Consider the following 13,348-nt stretch of genomic DNA (forward strand, 5'->3'; position numbering starts at 1 on the left):
AATTCGCGAACAAGGTCCTCAAAGATGAGGCTCTGCTTGGCTCCAGAATCCACCAAAGCGTGGACGGCAGTCTTCACTAGAGGATGACACAGGAGTGGATTTCCACTCCTGTCCCGTCCCACTCCCACAGAAAAAATTCTTGTCCTGTCCCAATCCCAGGCCAAAGTAAAAAAAAAAATTCCTGTCCCGTCCCACTCCTGGTAAAGTCACTCCCACTCCCATCCCGCTCCCATCAAGTACAACTCCCGCTCCTGTACTGCTCCTGTTTTTATGGTCTTCCTTTAGTTGTTAGGAAAATTGTTTGATTTATTCTTCTCCCCATTCTTTTTAAATATTACTTTATTTGCAGTTTTATCTTAAAAATATGGCAACATGAACAGTTCATCTGTAGTAAAATAGGGAAGTATTTATTGCCTTAATCCAAACAAAAAAACTTCGCTAAATGGCACAAATCATAAATATTGAATGGTTTATGGTTCCTATAGTTGCAAAGTTTCTGTTTGTAGCTCTTTTAAAGGTCAGTTACAGAAAGAAGTACATAAACAAAACAAAAATCAAGAAAACAGTACATGGGTCGCACCATGTCTACTTTAGTTAAATAAACACAAAGATGGCATATAATGTTAAATTTTACCCATTTATTGAGCAATTGTCTTCTTTAAACTATTCATTTTATGATTTGAATTTCTCCAACAAAGAAAATACACCAAGAAAGAGAACTGTTCTCAACAAATGAAAGTGCATAGGGTACCTGAGTTTTGTAAAAAGATAAATGTGCATGAAGCAAAAGGTAACTGAACAAACAACTGCCATATCTGCTACTTTCTTTTTACATCATCACATTTGAATATTTCAACGTGCTATCACCATCACACTTGACTCTCACGAAGTCTGATAAAATTTGCGACTTTTCTTTCAACTCTGTGAGCCTAATCGGCAAGTCATTACTTTTTACTTTGCGTTGCAAAACTTTTTTTACCGCATCAGTATCGCAGACGTTAGTTTCCTCCATTGCTGTTCTTCGAATTCAGGCGGAAAGCAGCCACCGGAAGCACTGTTGCATTCTGGGCGGTGTAGTTCTTTTGACCTGCGTTACAATGTAGGCTCTCTGAAATAAAACTACATAATGGCAGTGCATGTACTATGTTTTGCTGTTGTTTGGGGTGTTTTTTTTTGGTTGGTTCCCTCTCCCGTCTGCTCCCGTTAAGTTTTTATCCTGTACCGTACCGATCACGTGATTAACAGTAAAGTTGACTCCCATCCCACGGGAATCCTGTGGGAATCCTGTGACCCGTGGGATTCTTGAGAAAATGTCAGCCTCTAATCTTCACCTGTTTATTAATGATAGTGGTGTGTAGGAAAAAACGAGGCCAGAGGGGTTGTGTTAAACTACTCACTAGAACCCCTCGCTTATCTAGTGAGCTTGTTCTTTTCCCAGGAGCAAGCAATTAGCTCGGAAATGCCTCTTGTCACCGCAGTAGAAAACACTCCCTAGCCTCGTAGCATCTTTGCCTTTCTTCTGGGCTCAGCCTGGCACGTCCCAGTTGCATGGCTTCTGGCTCTGACCTGGTATGGTTAGGTTCCGTTCTTCGGTCACTGGTAACTGAAGGCGTTGTGGGAGAATAAGTTGCGCGGGGCTTACAGTCTCTTTCGCGTTGCCTCTCCTGCAGCCGGATGTCGAGACGGATGGTAAGTTCGATCAAGTCCTCCAAGGACCGTGGTTTGTCCCTTTCGGCTAACTGATCTTTGAGAGACTCCTGCAACGCATTATTGAAAGCCCCTTTAAGTGCTTGTGAGTTCCACATGGAAGAGGCAGCCAAAGTCCGGAAGTCGATGGCAAATTGAGCCACCGATCACTGTCCTTGTTTCAAACTCCATAGTTTTTTAGTTACTTCGGATTAATCAAGTTTGTACCCGAAGGTTTGTGCAAAATCCTCTATAAATTAATTAAATGCCATTTGACTGATAGCGCGGAAGCTATACTTAGCCTCCGCCCATCTTAGGGCTCTATCTCTTAGTAGGAAGATTATGGAAGAGATTTTTGAAGCATCATCAAAAAACGTCTGTGGTGATCGGTAGAAAACCAGAGAGCATTGTAAAAGGAAACTGGCACATTTGCTGATTTCCCCAGAAAAATGTTCAGGAGTGGGTGATGGTACCTCCCGGAAGTGGGCGCCAACGGAAGGAGGTTGTGTTGCCATTGCGGCAGCGGATGCAGAAGCTGGGGCAGCCAGTTGGGGCGGTACCAGAGCTTTTGATGTATTTCTTGTGTTAGCGCCATTAGCTGGTCGAGCCGACCGGTGTCCATTCATTGTTGTTCAAACAACACGTTCAACATGGACTCGTGCCAAGTTAATTGGGAGGTGGCTTCCGTGGTCGGTTGTTTAACTCCACCATTTTCTCCGTAGTTTTCTCACTCACATGCATGGTAACTTGGCCCAGGCCTGAGATTCACAGAGAGAGGAAAATAATCATCCAAGATTCAACGTTCAGCAGACTGGTTGCTCTGGTTTCGGACCACTCCAGACAGAACTTGGCTGGAGCATACTGTGTCACAGTCTGCTGTTCCTGCCACGCCTCTGCTCACAGTTTCCAAGTTTCCAGTAACTTTCCACTTCATCTCCGCCCAGGCCACGCATCCTGGTTCCACGCCTCCTGCAATTACCCGATCATCTCCACCTTGATTCCACAGTACTTAGGCTCATGCTCAACTTCTAACCAGTGCCAGATTATTGAACGGTTCTGCCTAGTAAATGTCCAGCGTTACCTCACAGTCTATGCCTGCCTTGAAACCCACGACCCCACGCCTGCCCCTCATCGGATACTGCTTCGGACTTGGATACCTGGTAAACAACCTTTTTTCTGGACTCTGGATTTTGCCCTCAGGATTCTCCCTTACTGGATCTGGCTGCATCTCTCTGTCTCCCTGGCTCTGACCCCTTGCCTGTCCCCGGACTTATCTCTACGCCCAAGCCCCACAACCAAGACCGACGCTGCTAACAACTCGCAGCTCCCAGCTGTCTTACCTGGTTCCAGCCAAGGCCAGCTCCAGTCTGTGAGTGTCCTTTCTGGAACTAATGTTCCATCTAGTCTGGGGTGGTCTAATAAAAGGTCAAAACTTTGTCGGTGTCTGCTCGTTTTGACTCCACTCACGTCAGGCCTTGTCATACTGACATAATTCAGGGTCTGTCTTAAGAGTGGGAGCTGAAACCAGACACATAGGCAAAGTAAAAAGACAAGGGATTTTATTTACAGGTGTAAATGTGCAAACACGGGGAAGAGCAGCCAGGACAATCTGAAACGGCAAGGGTGGGAGCAAGGTGAGTCTCGGGTACAGGTTCGATCTTGTTCGCAGAATAGTGTAATGAATAATTGTTCTCTTTCTTACAGGTTTGGCGAGAGAAGAGGCGTGGAGGTGAAGACGTGTCCCCTGGAGTTGGTCCAGGAGGAGGAGAATCCAGAATCCAAATGACAGCTAAGTGCAACCGTAATTTCAAGCAGGCAGGTATTTACAAAAACTGAGCAGCAAGTCCTGAGGCAAAAAAGAGGAAACAACAAGCAAACGGTTAGCGTAGCCGTGAGCTTCAAAGTCAGTGGTCTTAGGCTGAGATTCTGACCCATAAGGCGCAATGCTCCAGCGAAGATCTGGAACCAGCCACAGGCTTAAATACGGCTGTTCGTCAGGGTGACTGGTTGTAGCTGTAAAGGGAGAGTTCTTGTCACCGCCAGCAGGGCAGGGACAGAAAACTCTGGATCCTTACACATGCTGGTCACTTGGTTAAAGGTACTTATTCAGCTAAAGCCTGTACCTGTAGACTGTGTATCTTCTGGTGTCTTGTTTAGTTATTATCTGTTCAGTCTGTAAAGAAGACATTCAAGTAAGTTTTTCATAGTAATCTGTGCACCGTACTTTTACACATGATAATAAATTTTTTAACTTTTTGAAATAACTGTCTGCTAGGAAACTATTTCATGAACCACTTAACAGATTTGAATGAAACTCTCAGAAAGTAAATATTAGCTGTACATCTACAGCTGATTTAGCTTTTGGAGTCAATCCAATTCAAAATGGCCACTACAGATAAATAACTTTAGCCTACATGAAAATGGCTATAACTTTAGGGAGTTTTACAGGTATTAACCCTCCTATCGTCCTCAAATATAATAACAAATTTGGTCCTTGGGGTCAATCTGACCCCAGGGATATTTACCTTGTGAAAAAGATTTACAGAATGTTGTTGACCACGTTTTTGTGACAGGCACTTTGTTTATTTGTTGAATACATAAATAACCCCTTGAAAATCAGTGAGTTGACCTGTACTCTAGCGCCACCATCAGGCCAAACCTTTAAATTAGAATTAATTATTAATTAATTGAAAAATTATCTTGAATTTTTCATACAAATCTTCTCAAATTTACTTCTTACGAAGAGCTCGAATGATGACTTGATGCCATCAACATGGCTGACTGCATATCTGGTGGGTCCTGGAACAATTTTGATTATATTACTAGCGCTACGTCTACCCTGCTATTTCTGTGGAGAAAGGGACCATGGTATCTTTCCATTTTTGGAAGAGATCATGTCTGCAGATGGTTGACAGACAACAGGAGGGTCAACACTCTCATTCTCATCAGATGAGAATTCCTCAATATCAGGGTCCTCCTGAACACAGTCCTCTGTCTCAGAGACAATCTCCTCTAAGTCCAAGAGCTGTTCCAAAACATCTTTGACAGTAAACCTTTTCCCAGAAGACATTTTCAAACAGAGAGCGCGCAGATTGCAGTATACTCAGAGCACAATGAGGAATGATTTGGATAGAGGACTGAGATGCAAGCTTTTATATTTGTTCCTCCCTGATTTTGCATGAGGGTGGCACAGTGGTTAGAGCTGTTGCCTCCCAGCAAGAAGATTGCAGAATCGCTTCTCGGCCTGGGGCCTTTTTGAGTGGAGTTTGCATGTTCTCCCTGTGCACACGTGGGTTTACTCTGGGTACTCCGTTTTTTTTCCACAGACCAAAAACATGCATGTTAGGTTAATTGATGACTCTAAAATTGTCCCTAGGTGAGAGTGAGAGTGTGAATGGTTGTTTGTCTGTTAGTCTATATGTGGCCCTGTGATGGACTTGCGACCTGTCCAGGGTGTCCCCCACCTCTCGCACAGTGACTGCTGGAGATAGGCACTAGCTCCCTGTGACCCGGAATGGAGAAGCGGGTAAAGAAAATCGATCGATAGATGGATTGATGATTTTGCATGAACTACCAATGTCCTTGCGGGAATACCACACACATGGTGCGGGAAGTATCAAACTAAATAATAAATAAATAAAACAAAATATATCAACTCAAATGTATCAGCTGCACCTGCAGATGTGGTCATGTTAGGTCCCACACACTGACAGACAGGTTTTAACAGCTGAAACAGCTTGGGGTGAAATTGACCCCTGAGGATGACCAATGCGTGTAATATGTGTTCAGCACATTGAAAAATATCATAATGGCAATTTTATGTTTTATCAGTTGTCCCTATCAAATTAGGAAAAGTCATAAAATATGAAGCAAAAGAAAAAAAGTCAACTACTATTTTTTTAATGATAAACATTGAATGGGGTCAAATTAAACCCAAGGACATCAGGAGGGCTAAGCTAAAATTTGGAGTGGTAGTAGCTGAGAGTCATTCACAATGCATACTCTGAGCACTAACAGATCTTGTGAGATATTGCATGACATCTTACATAATGTTATTTTCAAGGTTTGACCAAAATGGCTTTAACTTTGGTATATCTAAACATAAGAGGATTTTGTTCTATAATTCTGGCATGAAAGATGGTGGGTCATTCTGTACATTCCTTCATGGAAGGCTAGGCTAATAATTTTACACAAAAATCATTTTTACTTAGTCCTTAAACAACCTAGTGGTTTTATTAAATACAATAATCTATGACTTCACTGTATTTTATGTAGATGTTTTAATGGCTCATTTTGTATTTATCATACACACTCCACTCCTTATATTTCCAACAGATGTAATCTAATGTAGTGCTCTGCTTATATTTAAAAGAATAGACTGATTTTGAATAGATATGTATTTTTATTGCAAAAATGTGTTCGTGTGTTTGTGTAAAATGCTACAAAACATTAAAGGCCTAGCAATCCTTAAAGAAATGCAAATTGCCAGCTGTCTTTAATGCCTGAGTTTTAAACTAAAATCATTTTATGCTAAGAAGGGACCTAAAGTTGTTTTGGCCAAACTTTGTAAATGACCTCATGCACTATCTCAAGCGAGATCTTGTGTATATCTCGGTGATGAGTCTAAGTTACTATCACATGAAATTTAGCTCAATATTTGAAAAATTGACTAAATTATAGCCAGTTTCAGTTGGCTACTTTCAATTAGCTGTGACTCAAAAAGTTAATGAGTTGACCATTTACTAAAAATTATTCAGTGGTTTATGAGATATTTTGCTAACAGCCAGACAGCGTTGACTTTAACAGCTAATGCTAAAGTTTAAAGCAAAAATATTGCATGTGTCACACTTAGATTATGTCTTGTGGATGACCTTCAACTACAATCACATCAACGCTGAGGTCAATATCTATAAAACTAAGTTATAGCCAGTTTTGTGCTGGCTAATTTCAAATAACTGTGGTGGCAATCTTAAATTGGAGTGACCCCAAAAGTTATACAGTTGTAAATATACAGCTTTATTTATTCATTTCTTTATCTTAACCTTATTTAGTTAGGTTAAACAATTGAGAACTCATTTTCATTTCCATGACAACCTGACCAAGAGGCAGGAACAGGGGGCTAGATAACAACAACAATCACATACAATATGTATACTTATATAACACTAAATTCATATAAAAAATGTAAAAAAAAAATAGCCAGGGTAGATTAAAAGAAGGCACAGTGAAATATAATTATTGAAGGTGGATAACAGAACAAGGATGCAGAGTTTTAGTCTTTTTTTGCAGCTTATTCCAGTCGGCATTATTTAGGTCGGCAAACTGAAATGGTACAGGCTTTTATGAGAAACAAAGAGATAAAACTACTGTAAGTAAATCACAATTTTTGTTGGAGATGTTAAGAAGTGAACAAAGATATGAAGGGGTTTTGCGGATCACAGTTTTGTAAATAAATATGTGCCAGTGCAACAACCTTCAAGAATGGAGTGATGGCCATTTGACCTGTGAATACCAGTTACAGTGGTGAGTGTTAAAAGGAACGCCGGTGACAAAATGGACTGCATCATGGTAAATGACATCCAGTTTATTGAGAGATTTTTTAGGCAGACCTATAAAAAATGTCATTAAAATCTAAGATGGGGAGGTCTGTCATTTTGACCATTTTGTGCTTTCCAGAATGAGTGAAAGATGATTTGTTACAGTACAGAAAACCAATTCTTGATTCAACCTTAATATCTAATCATTACGTCCTGAGAGTTTCATTAAGATCCATCCATTAGTTCATGAGATATTTTGCCAACAGACAGAGTTGGCACCAACGCTTGATAACAAAGTTGAAAGATAAAATATTGCACAATGTGTAACGCTATGAGCATGTGTTGGGATGATGCTCAGCTAATATCACACAAAATTTTATCTCAGCATCTGTAATACTGGTGAGTTGCCATTTTTGTGTTTTCTATTGTCAGTTGGCTGCAGGAGCAATGGTTAAAGAGGGGACTTCAAAATGTAATAAGTTGTGGATGTTCATTTAGTTAAAACTTTCTGAAATTTATTTTAAACTCCATTCAGTGGCTTATGAAATATTTTGCTGACATATAGACAGACTTGATTCCAATAGGTAATGGCAAAGTTTAAAAACAGATCTCACTTGATCTGCTAGCACTTATAGTCTCTGTTGGGGATCAGTTTCAGCTACTACCACATTAAACTTGAGCTCAATATCTGTAAAACTGGCTGAGTTATAGTCAGTTTTATGTCTGCTAAAGTTTCTGGGTTGTGGCAGCCATCTTAAGAGGTACTGACTTCAAAAAGTAATCAGTTCTAGATGTTTATCAGGTGAGTTTTATTTAAATCCGTTCACGAGGTATTTTGCAAACGGTACAGACAAATGAACACACATATGGTCACAGGCAAAAACATCACTCTGGCTTCAGTGACAAGTGATAGTAATATGTTGTATGGTCCAAAAAGCTTGTAACATCAAATGATGCATGTGACCTGAAAAAGGACAGAAACGTAGAACTGATCTTTGAAAGTGTTCAGAAAAGTTGTTGTGTTTTTGCATTTACATGTTTCTTTTATGAACAGAGAGAAAAAGGAAAGTGACTTTGATATTTAAGAAGTAATGTGAAATTAAGTTATCAGCACTATTTTTATGCAACCAGAGGAGAGGACTTTAACTCAGCTAATGTGATTCAGCAGGTTGCTCTCTGTTCCCAAAGGTAAACATGACCCTTGACTTCTCTGTCCATCTTGGTTTTTTCTCTCTTTCTGTCTCCTTTGCCCTCTCCAGAGTTGGATCCCTTCATCATAAATACAGTTGTGGATAATGGCCTGCTGTTGCTATAGAAACAAGAAAGCAGATCTTTGTTCTGTTTTTCTCTATTTCTCTTCCTCTCTCCCACTCTTTATTTCTAGATGTCTCTTTGATGGAAAAGGACTGTCAGATTGAATTCTATGCCCCTCACCCTAGCTCCACCATATATACTTGTTACCATGTTCAGTCTCATTCTACCACAGCTTTTCTTTATTCTCTCTCTGCGATCATAATTTCTGTCTTTCTTGCTTCCTTCTGTAACGCTCACAACAGAAGACCCAAAATTTCAGTCAACACACGAGTGGAAGCAGTAAATGGTTTACTGAAAAAGGGGTGTGGGGCAAACAACAACCAAACCAGGAGCTGGAATCTGAGGTCTGGGCACAGAAACAGGTCGGGCACGTGAAGGCAATCTTAGCAGACAAATTTGAGGGCGAGGCAGGAGGCGAGGTCGGGAGGCCGAAACAGGGTCGTAGCCGGGAAACAGGAATCAGTGTAGTGTCTGACGGGGGCCTGGCAAGGTAGGGAGATCCAAAAAGCAAAACGTGGTCAAGATCGTGGTCAGGCAAAAGAGATAACACTGGGTCTCAACGCACACCAAAGGGCTTTCAAAAATCTGACACTGTCTGCCTGTCTGAGGCTGAATATAACTGCTGGTGAGCAGGTGGATGGGATGAACCTGATGCACTGCCACGCAGTGGTGAGCAGGTCACCCAGATGAGCTTGATAGCTGCGGTGAGGGCTGAGGAGGGAAACAGAGCAGGCAGACAGGCCAGAATCATAACACCTTCTCACCATTTATTATTTAATATCAAAAGTGAAGGCAGGGCAATAATGTTTAACATGTGTCTCTGTGTTTCTCAATACCTTAATATGTTAATAAGATGGCTGCCATACCTAAATGACTTTAAAAAACACAAAATTGACTAGGACTCAGCGAGATTTACAGATATTGAGCTCAGATTTGGTGTTTTATTAGCTGAGACTGATCCCAACACACCGTGAGCTTGATCTGTTTTAAAATTTTACCAATAACTATGGAAGTCAACTCTGTTTGTCAGCAAAATAACTCATGATCCACTAGATGGATTTTAATGAAACCTTCAAAAAGAAATCATTTTGTTGACATCTACAACTGATTACATTTTGAAATCAACCAAATTCAAGATGGCCACTATAGCTAACTGATTTTACAAACACAAAAAGGCTATAACTTTGTCAATTGTATGGATATTGATCAGAATTTATTATTATTATTATTATTTCTTTATTTCTTTTTTTTTACTAGGAGAAAATGCACTGAGATGAAAAATCTAATTTACAAGACTGCCCTGGCCAAACTGGAAATAAAACACAAACTTTCATAAAACAAACTTTAACAACAATAACAGTAAACATAATAATCTTCTTAAAAATAGGGTGCATCTTTACCTGATCAAAAATATACATTTTCATATCAGACAAAATGGCTGTAACCTGATAAATCTCACAGATACTGACAGTAGCTGTCATCATAACCAACTTATATTCTTAGTGCTACACATTACTCATTATGTTACAAGGCCTGAGGTTTTACCAAAATGGCTATAACTCCCTTTTTAGCATGATTTTAATCTAAAACTCTGGCATCAAAGGCAGCAGGTGATGGGCATTTCTTATAGAAATGGCTTTATTTTTTCTATTTTTCATCCCTCACATTTTTTTTTAAATTTTCTCTCTGCGATGATTGTGCACCCTCAAACCTCCCTCCTTCTTAGGTGTGCCTCAAAGCTTAATCCCTGCTGGCTGAGCTGTAGAGTGCTACACATGCAGAAAGCAGGGTCATGTTAAGTTTATGCTTGTGTTTGCATGTTGCTTGCTGCCACGATATTTGAGAAATGGGGCTGGATTGTAAATGCAAGACAACCACTTACCCACCACACACACACACACAGTCTCGATCGCCCTACATCTGCCAGTGCTGTTGTGGTATGGATGCTGTTTCTGCTTCATCCTGCATCTATGATAGCCTGATGGGCTTCATGTAATGTTTAAGTTTTAAGGGGAACTTTGAGTGTTCTTCCCTGCACTGCATAATGTATCATCAAAGCCAGGATTAAAACTTTTTTCTCTCTTCTTTTTTTTTTTTTTTTTTTTAGTGGAAGAGCAGCTTTGGCTGTTGGAAGATTTAAGCTTATTAGCTTAAAGAACAGTGGAAGAGAGGTTTCAACTGATGCATGGCAGACTTCAAAGATGGTCTAATCTGTCAGTACACATGCCCTGTACAGGCTATTTATACTGGGGGAGCAGTGTTTCTTCTAAATGACTTCCTCCAGCTACTCCTCCGTGTCTGTGTGTGTAGACAGCTGAGATGGCTCTTCCTGGCCTTCAGCACAATTGCCTCTGGCTAACACAGAGGATTTCTGATGAAAGCACAATGTGTTAAATGCAAGCTGTTGTTTTGAGCTGTGCTGTGTCTTTTCAGTATGTTCTTGTTGATTTCTGAAGGGTTAAAGAGGGACGATATAAAAGGCATTTGAAGCAGATACTTTTGCACCTTTTGTAGCCTTTAACATTTCTTTTCCCATGGCAATTTAGTTGATCTATATTTAGGCTTATGGTCAAACTCACATTAGAACACATGAGATCTTTGTTGAACTAAAACTCAACACATAATTAAAGACTTGCAGCTCTTCCTGTCTTTCACAAAGAGCTGATGTTGACATGATTGATAGCCATCATCATGGATTAAAAAGGCTCTGAGTCAATCCCTGTGATTAGACACTCTTGATTCATCTATGCTTTGCTGTAATGATCTCTTTAAAAAAACATTACAGAGCCTTAGTGTGGACTGTTGCAATGATCTATGCACAGATTTGATTTTAGGGTAATTAGACACAAGAATAAAAAAAATGTATCCAAAGAAAGGATAGTATTGCTTTGCAATATCTAAAGATTTTGTAGTTGGGTACACGCTTTCAGTATCTCCAGGAAGTTGCAATGTTGTGACCCTAACTTTTAAAGCAAATTCCACCAATCCCTGCAAATTTTGCTCAGACTTGCAAATTTTTTGCATCTTAGCTCTCTGTCTGTTTTTACATGCTGGAATCCGAGCCTTCAAAATATAAACATGTTTGATGACAGAAAATCACATTTGCCACAAAATAATATACTTAAAATTGGTGCAAGTCAGTTTCCAAATGAGTTACAGGAGAATGGTGGACAACTGTTTTGTGCCACATGCAACATTTTGGTGGAACATAGACAAAAAGTGTTGCTTGACAGGTACTTATCTACCACATAACATGCGCAAGAATGGTTGGGTGTATGGGTGGGGTTATAATCTTTTTTTAGATGCATCACATCAGAGATATGGAAAATTCTGAATCAGTTTGATAAGGGTGATAATATTATGCCACTGTGTGTGTTTGTGTGTGCATGAATTCATTTTTCTGTTGTGTTAGCCACTAGATGGAGTTTAATGAAACTTTCAGAAAGTTAACAAAACTTTCAGAAAGTTAACTTTAAATGTACACCTACAACTGATTAACATTTGGGGCTCAGCCCAGTTCAAAATGGCCAGCTCAGCATTTTGCCAGCTGACAAAATAAGATGCAGAGTGGTCCTCAACACTTCGGAATACCCGGGAAAATAACCACATTACTGAGCAACAGCAACACATATGAGACCTTGAAGAGGCACCCAACTAGCACTTACAAAATGAAAAGTCACAGGCTACCTGTAAAAACCTGAAAAGGATAAAGTAATCAGTCAATCATTTTACCACAGATTAAATCTGTGGTAAATCTTCCTATAAAGAAGGAACACCACTCAGACCCACTGTCAGCAACATAAGGTCAGTGAGATACAATATTGCAAAACATCTTGAAGGTATTTTAGCTCCTCATGTAGGAAACACACCACACAACATAGAAAACTCCATGAATTTGGCAAACACAAACTCTCTGTCAATAGAACTCTACACCACCGGGCCAAACATGTTTGGCCCACATAAGGTAAGGAAAAGTAACAAAATAAGTGAAAAAAAAAGCTTTCAGTAAGGAAATCTAAAACACACGCCACAGAAAAGAACAAGGAGAAAAGCAAATGCAAAAACATTGTCATCCCATATGTTGCTAAAGTATCTGAAAAAGTCAGTAGGATTTTCTCCAAACACACCATCCCAGTACATTTTAAACCCAAAAGTACTCTCAGACAGAGGCTGGTCCACCCTAAGGACAAAACAGCCAAACACAAACTGAGCGGTGTGGTGTACTTCAGTGCAGCAAGGAATGTCCATAACTGTATATTGGAGAAAATAAAGCCACACAGATGCATGGCTCAATACAGGAGAGCAGCTCTTCAAGACAGGACTCAGTTGTTCATCCTTAATTTACAGAACAGAAAACTAGCTGTATTATTTTAAAAAAACTTTTTTTGGATTAGCTATGACTCAAAAGTCAATTTTACAGATATTGGGCTAAAATTAGGTCTGGTCATACCTGAGAGTTATTTCCAATATGTACACCAAGCGCTAACTGATTAAGCAATATCTGTTTTTAAAATTTTGCCAGCAATTATCAGTTAAAGTTTGATGTGGTTGTAGCTGAGTTTCATTAACAACACATACTGTAAACACTAACTAATTTTCTGAGAACAATTTTACCAAAATTACTATAACTCTGTTGTTTCTCAGCATAAGATGAATTCAAAAAAAGTTAAAAAACAAAAACAACTGGACTTCTATTCTGTAGCTGAAGACGTTTCGCTTCTCATCCGAGGAGCTTTCTCAATTCAGAAATAGAGAGTGTGGAGTTGAGCTTTTAAAGCTGAGATGTGATGTAAGCTGGATTGCTTGCAAAT

At 39.8% G+C, this 13,348-nt stretch overlaps 1 long non-coding RNA gene across 1 annotated transcript; it reads left to right on the top strand.

The window, feature by feature from the left end:
* The first annotated feature begins 2,506 nt into the window (after positions 1 to 2,506).
* On the top strand, positions 2,507 to 5,027 carry LOC119616700. The gene is made up of 3 exons (XR_005232674.1): positions 2,507 to 3,055; positions 3,256 to 3,320; positions 3,391 to 5,027. It is a non-coding gene; the product is annotated as an uncharacterized LOC119616700 (long non-coding RNA).
* Positions 5,028 to 13,348: the final 8,321 nt, after the last annotated feature.

Source organism: Kryptolebias marmoratus, linkage group LG2 (genome assembly GCF_001649575.2).
Source record: "Kryptolebias marmoratus isolate JLee-2015 linkage group LG2, ASM164957v2, whole genome shotgun sequence".
In the NCBI taxonomy this organism is placed as follows: Eukaryota; Metazoa; Chordata; class Actinopteri; order Cyprinodontiformes; family Rivulidae; genus Kryptolebias; species Kryptolebias marmoratus.